Raw genomic sequence first — 9,762 nt, 5'->3', positions numbered from 1 at the left:
AATAGAGTTATAGGCCCTTTGCTGTTCCTTATCTATATAAACGATCTGAAAGACAATCTGAGCAGCCTTCTTAGGTTGTTTACAGATAATGGTGTCGTTTATCGACTAATAAAGTCATCAGAAGAGCAAAATAAATTGCAAAACGATTTAGAAAAGATACCTGAATAGTGCGAAAATTGGCTGTTGGCCCTAAATAACGAAAAGTGTGAGGTCATCCACAGGAGTGCTAAAAGTAATTCGTTAAACTTCGGTTACACGATAAATCAGTCAAATCTAAAGGCTGTAAATTCAACTAAATACACACATCAAGAAAGATTTGAATCACCTCGGTTCCGAGAGTTCCGGAACTTGTACAGAAAATTGGAAAAGATATCAACATAAACATCATTTCCGTCCTTTTTATTGCTCATGAAAACCGCACATTGCACGTTGTACCACCATACAGTGAGACCTTCAGAGGTGCTGGTCCAGATTGCTGTACACGAAGGTACATCTAATACCCAGTATCACGTCCTGTTGCATTGATGCATGCCTGTATTCGTCGTAGCATACTATCCACAAGTTCATCAAGACACTGATAGTCCAGATTGTCCCACACCTCAACGGTGGTTCGGCGTAGATCCCTCAGGGTGAGTGGTGAGTCAAGTCGTCCGTAAACAGCCCTTTTCATTCTATCCCAGGCATATTCGATAGGGTTCATGTCTGGTCCCTCTAGTCGAGCGATGTCGTTAATCCTGAAGGAAGTCATTCACAAGATGTGCACGACTGGCGAACGAATTGTCGTCCATGAAGACGAATGCCTCGCCAATATGCTGCCGATATGGTTGCACTATCGGTCGGAGGATGGGATTCACGTGCCATACAGCCGTTACGGCGTCTTCCATGACCACAAGCGGCGTACGTCGGCCCCACATAATGCCATCCCAAAACAGCAGGGATTGATCAACGAGAGGAGACGGAACAAAAATGGTCCAATGAATTATGTCCAAAGATGCATTCAATCATACATTGTTACAGAGACTGCGGTTTAATACGCGCTGTACCGTGCAGCCACAGTTACAGTGCCTAGCGCCTCAACGCATGCATGTACGCGACGTACCATGTTCCGTCACTTAACGTTCGCATTGGCCAGGCTACATCCAAACAAGGTCAAAGGCAGCGTGAATACATACGCTGCTCCAGTGTTTCGACATCTGGAGTGGATTACGCATACACCATACTTTTGCCGTGATTGTGGTTGTTTGCTTTAAAATTCTGATTGCGACCACATTGGGTTGTTTTCAAAATCAATTGCTGTCTGTATTTTATGTACGTTTCCTAATTTTTTTAATAATTGCCATTCTGGTCGTTAAAGGCCTTCAGCCGTGATTGCGGTTACTTGCCTTAAAATTCTGATTGCGGCCACATTGGCTTGTTTTCAAAAATTATTTATTAAAATAAATGAATGAAATTGCAAAGCAAACCAATAGTAATTGACACGGGTTGAGATCCAGTGAACGAGCTGGCCATGCAACTGGACTCCCTCGTCCGATCCGTCGACCAGGGAAGACACGATTGAGATGTGTCCAGACGCTAGCGGCGAGGTGGGTTGGAGCACCACATGTAGCAGCCACATAACCCTTTGAATCATCAGTGGCATTTCTTCCAGCAGGGGAGGTAAAGTCAGCCGCAAGAAATGCCGAAAGTTCTGGCCTGTTAGGCGACGTGGAAGGAAGACTGGTCCCAAAATACGGTCGCCAATTATCCCGGCCCACACATCCCGGCTGCGCCGATGCTGATGAACCGCTGTCACCATATCACGGGAGTTCTGCATACTGTCCCACAGATACCTGTTACGAAAGTTGAAGACACCACTCCGCGTAAAGGTGGCCTCATCTGTGAATAGGATGGATGACACAAATTCCGGAATCGTGGTTGCCTGGTGAAGAAACCAGTGACAAAACTGCTCCCGATGTGGAAAGTCTAAGTGTCCTGCCGATAAAACGCAGTCTTTGGTTAGCTTTTCTCACGATATTTTCTATGTGTTCCTTCGAATTTATGTTGTTCGTAACTGTAATTCATCCAAAAAAAGTTTTGCGTCACCCCGGTTCCCAGAACTCATAAAGATAGACGTTGGCTGTGGATGTTCTATTACAGACACAGTCCCTTTGACTGTTCAGAGATGTCCCTAAACCCTCCCAAACATGTAAACAACCATGCATGAGCAGCGCCTATTAGACGTAGGGGGTTCGATAGCCGATCAGTTCCAAACACCACGTAGGAGCTACACGGCTCGTGTTGTTCATAGTACAACCATGCATAGACGGTCAATACCGCGGTTCGATCGCGTCCGCATTGTTACTCTGTGCCAGGAAGGGCTCGCAACAAGGGAAGCGTCCACGGGTCTCGGAGTGAATCAGAACGATGTTGTACGGACATGGAGGAGATACAGAGAGACAGGAACTGTCGATGACATGCCTCGCTCAGGCTGTCCAAGGGCTACTACTGCAGTGGTTGGCGGCTACCTAAGGATTGTGGCTCGGAGGAACCCTGACAGCAACGCCACCATGTTGAATAATGCTTTTCGTGCAGCCACAGGACGTCGTGTTACGACTCAAACTGTGCGCAATAGGCTGCATGATGCGCAGATTCACTCCCGACGTCCATGACGAGGTCCATCTTTGCGACCACTTCACCATGCTGGGCGGTACAGATGGGCCCAACAACATGCCGAATGGACCGCTGAGGATTGGCATCACGTTCTCTTCACCCATGAGAGTCGTATATGCCTTCAACCAGACAATCGCCGGAGACGTGTTTGGAGGCAACCCGGTCAGTCTGAACGCCTTACACACACTGTCCAGCGAGTGCAGCAAAGTGATAAGGGTAGTAACAGTTTTCATGGAGAATGTTCCACACGATAGTCTAACTTACCCTGCACTGGTGTGTCAGCTGCCTGGTACTGACACAGCGGTCGCCATCTACATTTTCTTCTGAGTCTGGTGTCCGAACATATCGGGCACGATTTCTTGCTTCCTGAAACGACCCTGCCTCATACAACCGACGAAACACTGTTGCAAACATTGAATGCTGCAGTGGTTGCCGGCGGGGATAGGTGTCCCGATACAACCATGCTGCCCACCACCCGTTGCCGTTTGCCTTTCCGTAAGAAAATACCACGCCGGCAGGCTCTCGATTCGAATACGTAACCATTGTGTAAAACGCTTTACCACACCCTTCACAATGTGAGTCAGCAAGAGAAGTGAATCAGACAGAGCATTACCAATCCTCAAGGCAGCAGAGAGCGCTAAAGTATGACGTATGAGGACCACCCTCTAGGAAGGAACCATGCATGCTGTGGCTGCATGGTACAGCGCGAATTAGACTGCAGACTCTGTAACAAAGTGTGATTGACTAAATAGTCTCTAGCATGTAAACCGTGCATTTAAGGACGTATCCTCACATCGAACAAATGCTAGAGTTTGTACACGGCGGAAAAAATCACCCTGTGTAATAAAATAATTGCTACCGGCAGCTCTTGGCAGTTAATTACGACGTTTTTCAAATATGTCGGAACTGTGGGATAGCCGGCCGCTGTGACCGAGCGGTTCTAGGCACTTCAGTCCGGAACCGCGCTGCTGCTACGGTCACAGGTTCGAATCCTGCCTCGGGCATGGATGTGTGTGATGACCTTCTGTTAGTTAGGTTTAAGTAGCCCTAAATTCTAGGGGACTGATGACCTCGGATGTTGTCCCATAGTGCTTAGAGCCATTTGAACTGTGGGATAGCACCTCCTAAAACATAAGGAGTAGGTTTTACAAACGTCTGCGTCCGGCGATGGCCACTTGCCATCCCTCCTCAGAAGCCTTACGACAATTACCGCCAGCATCCTGGCACGGTCGCCAGTGAAGACACGCGTCCCGAATCGGGCGTCACGCGGAGCCCTGGCCGTGACGTCATCCGGACTGTAACGCAATCACAGCGTGGGAAGCCGGTAGCCGGCCGTAATTAATTTGCTTGTGAATATGTTAATTAAAATTACGGCCAAATGGAGACGTGTGGCGGGCGGCCGCCGCATGGTCGCTCGTCGCAGCGGCGCCGGTCGCTGACCGCCTGCCAGAGACCGCGCCGCTCCCCACTCCCAGCTGCGCGCGTCCGCCGCCTCGGTGCTGGCATTCCGTATTCTCGCGACCGCTGGATGTTCTATTCGTCTGACGTCTGGCGACCGTCGCAGAAGAGTGTGGAAGTTGCTGAAAGACGTCTCGGTCATAAGTGTCCACGGCCTGGAAAAGGGAAGTGGCTCACTCATAAATTAAGAATAATTGCAGAATGTGGTGCCACACAACGTGGCACTACACAAAACTGGTGCTAATAGCATAGGCACACAGGGAACACACACGACACAGATCTGTAAGTCCACGGTATTGTTGATAAGTTGAGAAAACCGTCCCGAAATAAATGCGCTACAAAACGCCACTGTTTCCTGAGCTTGCACCCAGACATCAGTATGGGATACGATCACCATGCGCACGTACACAGGCTGCACAACGGGTTGGCACACACTGTCTCAGGTGGTCGAGCAGCTGCTGGGGTATAGCCTCCCATTCTGTCGGAGCTCCTGGTGTCGTAGCGGTTTGAAGACGTGCAGCGATATGTCGACCGAGAGCATCTCAGACGTGCTCGATGGGGTTCAGATCTGGAGAACAGTCAGGCCACTCCATTCGCCTGATATCTTCTGTTTCAACGTATTCATCCACGATGGCAGCTCGGTGGGGCCGTGCGTTATCATCCATCAGGAGGAAGGTGGGACCCACTGCACTCCTGAAAAGGCGGACATACTGGTGCAAAATGACGTCCCGCTACACCTGACCTGTTACAGTTCCTCTGTCAAAGACATGCAGGCGTGTACGTGCACCAGTCATAATCCCACCCCACACCATCAAACCACGACTTCCATACAGGTCCCTTTCAAGGACATTAAGGGGTTGGTATCTGGTTCCTGGTTCACGCCAGATTTCGAATATCACTGTTCACACCATACCTGGACTCGTCCGTGAACATAACCTGGGACCACTGTTCCAGTGACCATGTATGTTCTTGACACCAGGCTTTACGGCTCTCCTGTGACCAGGGGTCAGTGAAATGCACCTTGCAGGTCTCCGGGAGAATAAAACCATGTCTGTTCAGTCGTCTGTAGACTGTGTATCTGGAGACAACTGTTCCAGTGGCTCTGGTAAGGTCCCGAGCAAGGCTACTTGCAGTACTCCGTGGCCGTCTGTGAGCACAGATGGTGAGATATCTGTCTTCTTTTGGTGTTGTACACTGTGAACGTCCCGTACTGTAGCGCCTGGACATGTTTCCTGTCTGCTGGCATCGTTGCCATAATCTTGAGATCACACTTTGTGGCACACGGAGGGCCCGTGCTACGACCTGCTGTGTTTGACCAGCCTCCAGTCGCCCTAGTATTCTACCCCTCATAACGTCATCAATATGTGTTCTTTGAGCCATTTTCAACACACAGTGACCATTAGCACGCCTGAAAACGTCTGTACACTTACTCGCTGCACCGAACTCTGACAAGCACCAACACACACCTCTGCATATGTGGACCGCTGCCAGCGCCACCGTGCGACGACCGCAGGTCAAATGCACCGCTTGGTTATACCCCGAGGTGATTTAAACCCGCAAACCGCCCACCAGAGCGTTGTTTCACCATGTATCAGCATTATCCTTAATTTATGAGCATGAGTGTATTTTGGGGGACTATCGCGTACCTGGGATACTCGCAAAGTTTTCCTTGTATCAGGAAAAACTCGAGCTGTGATCGTGAAAGCTGGTGACCGTGATAGTTCTCCTCTACAAATTCAACGTTCAGTACTTCACGTTATCCCCAACGACGGACTACTTGACGGAGACCTTAGCTCCGTGCAGTACTGGCGTTATTTAACCATTTTTTTACTGAATGAAACTGGTTGGACCAAATGAACTCGTAGTTTGCGAGGTGTATAATTTTATTCCAGTTAGAGTTCACATGCATCCTCCGGCATTGTCCCACCACTTGTGCTGAGTCCGCAACGTTGCCGTCACACAGAGTAGTCTCTCCAACATAACAATATCCATAACTTTGGCACATTCTGGAGGTTTAAGTTATTGTTTAACCCCAAATTTCGCTGTTCTTAAGGAAATATCGTTACTTTGTTTCACGTACATGGAAAAACTCCACAAGACATGTGGAGCAAGGATATAACATCTAAGAGTACAGACTTCCGGTGAAATCACTCGATATGTAGGAAAAATATCACTGATTTATTTTCGAAGAGTCTCTAGAATGTCGTCTGTCACATACATCGCTGTTGCTGTAATATTACACCACTCTGCAATTCACAATTAAGTGCCTGGCTGAAGGTTCTTCGAAACACCTGCAAGCTATTTCTCTACCGTTCCACTCTCGAACATTTCGTGGGAGTAACGAATATGTAAATCTTTCCTTGCGGGTTGTGAGTTATCTTATTTTATCACAATGATCATTTATGCCTACGTAGGGGCGCGTCAACAAAATATTTTCCCATTCGGTGGAGAAAGTTGGTGATTGAAATTTCATGGAAAGATCCTGTCACAACGAAAAATACCTTTGTTTTAATGATGTTCACCCCAACTCGTGTATCATAACCGTGACACTCTCTTCCCTACTTCGCGATGGTAAAAAAGGAGCTGGCCCCTTCGAACTGTTTCAGTGTCCTATGTCATATCTGATGCGGATCCCACATCACGCAGCAGTACTCCAGAAGAGCACGGACGAACAAGCGTAGTGTAGGCAGTCTCTTTATTAGACCTATTGCATCTTCTAAGTGCTCTGCCAATGAATCGCACCCTTTGGTTCCCTTTCCGCATAACATTCCCTATGTGATCGCTCCAATTTAAGTTCGTAATTCCAATCCCTAAATAGGTAGATGACTTACGATTTTAGATTTGTGTGATGTATCGCGTAATCGAAATCTGACGGAATCCATTTAATACTCATGTAGATGAAATCATATTTTTCATTATTTACATTCAATTGTCATTTTTAGCACCGTACGGATGTTTTAGCTAAATAATTTTGAAGTTGTTTTTGATCTTCTGGTGACTTTAATAGGCTATTACTATATGGTACATCGTCTTTTGTCAAGAAGAGCTTTCCTCAGGAATTCCAGAACCTATTACAATGCGTACAACTGGCTACTTTGATTTTAAAAATGCTGCTGGAATATTGTTGTGAATGTTCACAAATGGCTCTGAGCACTATGGGACTTAACATCTGTCGTCATCAGTCCCCTAGAACTTAGAACTACTTAAACCTAACTAACCTAAGGACATCACACACATCCATGCCCGAGGCAGGATTCGAACCTGCGACCGTAGCGGTCACGTGGTTCCAAACTGAAGCGCCTAAAACCGCACAGCCACACCGGCCGGCGAATGTTCACAGGTCAGATCTCCAAATGCAGTATCACCAAAGTGTCTCATACTCATTCGTCTCAAATAGCAATTCAAAATTCTTACTCTGAAACACAAGAATGGAAAAATGTGTGAGTATTCAAAAGAGTACAGACCACACCAGATGTATGTCATGCAGTACTTCATCAGCCATGTTCATGAACTGCAAATCAGAGAGACCTGTTGACAATGTTTCACTTTCTTCCTCAACAACACAGGCAGTTTTACAGTAAACTTTGCAGCATCTCATCCCAGGAATGGATCGTGTAAGAAACATAGCTCAATCCCGGGAGATTTTTCCACGAAATTAATTTTATTATTGTCTTGTAAGAAAAATTTAAGATAAATTAGAGATGGTTTCTGTTAACTGCAGTCCGACTAGTTAAAATACTTCTCCTGTGTTTCTGAGTAGTATTATTACAAATAAAACGTACTGCCACTGTATTAAAAATGGTTCAAAAATTGCTCTGAACACTATGGAACTTAACTGCTGAGGTCATCAATCCCCTAGAACTGAGAACTACTTAAACCAAACTAACCTAAGGACATCACACACATCCATGCCCGAGGCACGATTCGAACCTGCGACCGTAGCGGTCGCGCTGTTCCAGACTGTAGCGACCACTGTATTAATAAGATCCGTAACAAAAACTTTCTCATTGGCACTCAGAAGCGGTCAGTTTCCTGCTGTGGGACACGCACTCCGTCTTCAGGCCACAAGTGGCCCATCGGGACCATCCGACCGCCGTGTCATCCTGAGGTGAGGATGCAGATACGAGGGGCGTGTATTAAAAATGGTTCAAAAATTGCTCTGAACACTATGGAACTTAACTGCTGAGGTCATCAATCCCCAAGAACTGAGAACTACTTAAACCAAACTAACCTAAGGACATCACACACATCCATGCCCGAGGCACGATTCGAACCTGCGACCGTAGCGGTCGCGCTGTTCCAGACTGTAGCGACCACTGTATTAATAAGATCCGTAACAAAAACTTTCTCATTGGCACTCAGAAGCGGTCAGTTTCCTGCTGTGGGACACGCACTCCGTCTTCAGGCCACAAGTGGCCCATCGGGACCGTCCGACCGCCGTGTCATCCTGAGGTGAGGATGCAGATACGAGGGGCGTGTGGTCAGCACACCGCTCTCCCGGTCGTTAAGATGGTTTTCTTTGACCGGAGCCGCTACTATTCGGTCGAGTAGCTCCTCAGTTGGCATCACGAGGCTAAGTGCGCCCCGAAAAATGGCAACAGCGCATGGCGCCCCGGATGGTCACCCATCCAAGTGCCGTCCACGCCCGACAGCGCTTAACTTCGGTAATCTCACGGGAACCGGTGTATCCACTGCGGCAAGGCCGTTGACGGTGTGGGACATAGGACGTTATTAATAAATTATTTACTTTTTACAGTTGTGAGGCGAGAAATATAAATCTATATGTATCCAAATACCTTCTCAGTTCTTTGCTGGGTGGTTGATATGGGGAAAGGGACCAAACAGTCAGGTCATCTGTCCCGTCGGATTAGGGAAGGATTGGGAAGGAAGTCAGCCGGACCATTTCACGGAACCATCCTGGCGTTTGCATGGAGCAATTTATGGAAATCACGGAAAACCTACGTCAGGATGGCCGGACGCGGGTTTGAACCGTCGTCCTCCCGAATGAGAGTCCATTGTGCTAGCCACTGCGCCACCTCGCTCTGCCAATTTTTTGGATACAAGTAAGTTATGTACAAAAGACATACATTGTATTTTGATTCTCCTGACAAATGTGGAATTCTTTCTTCATCTCATATATTCGTAAAAGTTGTGTGCTTATCCCAGTAACTGACTAAAGAGTGTACAGTACTCGCCACGCCAGAACAGATTCTAACCACCGCGGTGGTGCTTCGTGGGGTGCGAAGCGCGCATCGCGTCCCTCGAGGCGGCACTCGACCGCGAGCTACGAACCTGGGGTCCCAGACTCCGATCCCGAGCCGAGGCTCCATCGGCGCGCCGTATCGGCTCGCCCATTAGCATGTAGATGACGGGCGGTGGCGGCGCTGGTGTCGCTGCAGCTCGCCGTTCCCAGCGCACGTCTCGCAGTCCCGACGATGCTGCCCCTCTGCAGAAACGTTCACCAATCGCTGCTACGCTACACACCCTGTAAAACACTGCACACTGCAGTGCGGAGGGTACTTAATGCGTAAGAGAATTTTCTATCCTCTTCCATTCGGGCAACAAGCAAGAGAAAAGGTACCGTCTATTTATTATTACCGTAGGTGAAATCATCATCATCATTTAAGACTGATTATACCTTTCAGCGTTCAGTCT

The 9,762-nt window shown here is 47.9% G+C and overlaps 1 pseudogene; it reads right to left on the bottom strand.

Moving 5' to 3' along the window:
* Positions 1 to 8,699: 8,699 nt before the first annotated feature.
* On the bottom strand, positions 8,700 to 8,817 carry LOC124712644 (annotated as a pseudogene).
* Positions 8,818 to 9,762: the final 945 nt, after the last annotated feature.

This window comes from Schistocerca piceifrons, chromosome 8 (genome assembly GCF_021461385.2).
Source record: "Schistocerca piceifrons isolate TAMUIC-IGC-003096 chromosome 8, iqSchPice1.1, whole genome shotgun sequence".
In the NCBI taxonomy this organism is placed as follows: domain Eukaryota; kingdom Metazoa; phylum Arthropoda; class Insecta; order Orthoptera; family Acrididae; genus Schistocerca; species Schistocerca piceifrons.
This window is presented reverse-complemented; position numbering and strand designations above follow the sequence as displayed.